Genomic DNA, 2413 nt, shown 5'->3' with positions numbered 1-2413 from the left:
TTTGGCAGGTCGATTCGTGCCTCGGCAGGCGTCCGTCGATACCTACAAAAAATTCCGGCAGTCGACCAATAAAATTACTTGTAACAAACACATGTTGGCCGCAGTCAATATTTTCCGATAGGGTTCACACACCGTTCTCGTCATTACACAAACCTAACTATTAACGTAGATCTAGCAGTCCGTCTACTGAATTTACAACAACAACAACAACAACAACAACAATAATAATAATAATAATAATAATAATAATAATAATAATAATAATAATAAATAATAATAATAATAATAATAACAACAACAACAACAAATAGTCCAATGCATGTATTTGTACAAGACAACAGTTCAGAATTTATACTCGAAATTAAAACATTCATAAACTTGCAGTTGGTATATTAATCAGCTCAGAAATACAATAGGGAATAAATGTGATCATATTATATCACCATTGTACTTCTGATTATAGTAACAGTAGTGATAGATGCTGTTGTTGCTATTATTGTGGCCAGCAATCGTAATCAGCAGCAACAAAAGTAACAACAAGAACGTTACAAACAGCAAAACTGTATTGAAATACATCGATGTAAAACTATTCTTATTTAATGACTATCCTTTTATACAATGCTTCTTTTAGTTATAGCCGTCTTGATTATCGTCATTCATATCGTCGTTTTTATTGCCATGTTATTATCAGCATGTTCGCAATCAAGAAAAACAATAACAAAATATCTCCAACACCACAATTATCGTACTTTTACTAAACAATTTGATTTTTAATGAAATTCGTTTAAGCAATGTCGATTTCAGGTTTAAATTTGAACCTATATTATACCTGTGCCTGCGCTTAAGGAACTAGATCCGACTTTAATGGAAACATTAAGAAAATACTAAGAGGTAGAACTATAATACAAATCAAAAGTATTTAGCATATGGGCGGGGCGCACATACATCAAAACATGCTTTGACCACATGTATGTTTACCACCACCCGGAAATAATTCTGCGTGCTCCCCTCGTGTCTATCATTTTCAAGGTATTCTCCCACAAATCACTTCTCCAGCTTGCAATATTTTAAAATGCCCGAGACATTAATGAAACAAAACTTAAGCAGTAATGCAGAAATCAGAAAGAAAACACCTATTCAACAATGTCACTTTAATGTTTATGTTACTATTTTGCAACAATGAAAAACAAAATTAATGTAATCAAATTTCAGAGAGGAAACAAAAGTAGTATAGTGTAACACTTGGAAACTAAACGGGAATCCTATGTTAAGTAGCGTCTATGGAGTCAAGATGTAAAATCTCATGTTAAATAGAGTCTATGGAGTCAAGATGGGAAACTTCACGTTAAATAGAGTCTATGGAGTCAAGATGGGAAATTCCATGTTAAATAGAGTCCATGCTGTAAGGATGATAATTTCTGTCGATCTATGAAGAACACATTAATGTGGACCAGAGAACAATTAATTAGATTTATGGGGACATGTACTTGCTAAATCGCTATACTGCAATGATTTCTAAAGTCTGTGTCGGGAGAGGAAGTGATTCTTAATTAAGTCTTCGTTTACTTAACCATTAGACGACTAGAAAAGGGAAAGTTAACTTCGATTCTATATCGGAACTGTCAGAGCTGAGTTTTTCTAGAATCAGTTGTTTGGAAATCTATAAGTCAGGCAGACCGCAATTTTGGCGTCTAGTTATAAAAAGCGGTAAATATATTTAATCTTGATTGGTTACGCTAAATAAGTGGCATAGCTTCCACACGAAATTTCTTGGGGTTAAATTGCCCTCATCGAAAAAATATAGTCAGTCTGCATTATTCCTGCAAGAGTGAAAAAAATAAGGGACTCCGAGATTGAATTTGGAAGAAATTCTCTCGTAAAACATATGTCAAAGGGACCGGATGTCCTGAAAGTTAACGGACAAGGGGAAATAGCTCCACGAACGTATCCATCGACGTATCCACTGAAGAATCCACTGACGTATCCACGTACCTACTTATCCAATTATCTACGGACTTACGTATCCACCTACCCAAACAAAGTTTGAAAACGAAAAGAGGCGAGACAGTAGGGAAGTTGGAAAAGTGAAAAAGCGAAAGGACCTAAAGGAACCACCACAGTGAAGGTGGAGTGGACTGGAATAAGCAGATTATGAAGTCATACAGGGCAATGACCTCGATAGTTCACTCGATTATGTGATGAACAAATTATATCATTTAAAATAGATCGGCTATTTATATAAATATATTTGTGTTTGAAATTCGGTGAAAGATTTATTTAAAAAAGAAGTGTATCTTCCTAATGTAATGTATTATCACAGCAGTTTATGTAATTCATTTTTTATACATATTTGTTTTTCCATGTACGGGGTCTCGTGTCAATCTGTACTATATATTTGCTCAGATCTCTATTT

The sequence above is a fragment of the Sinohyriopsis cumingii genome, chromosome 7, assembly GCF_028554795.1.
Source record: "Sinohyriopsis cumingii isolate HCF-2022 chromosome 7, ASM2855479v2, whole genome shotgun sequence".
Classification (NCBI taxonomy): domain Eukaryota; kingdom Metazoa; phylum Mollusca; class Bivalvia; order Unionida; family Unionidae; genus Sinohyriopsis; species Sinohyriopsis cumingii.
This window is presented reverse-complemented; position numbering follows the sequence as displayed.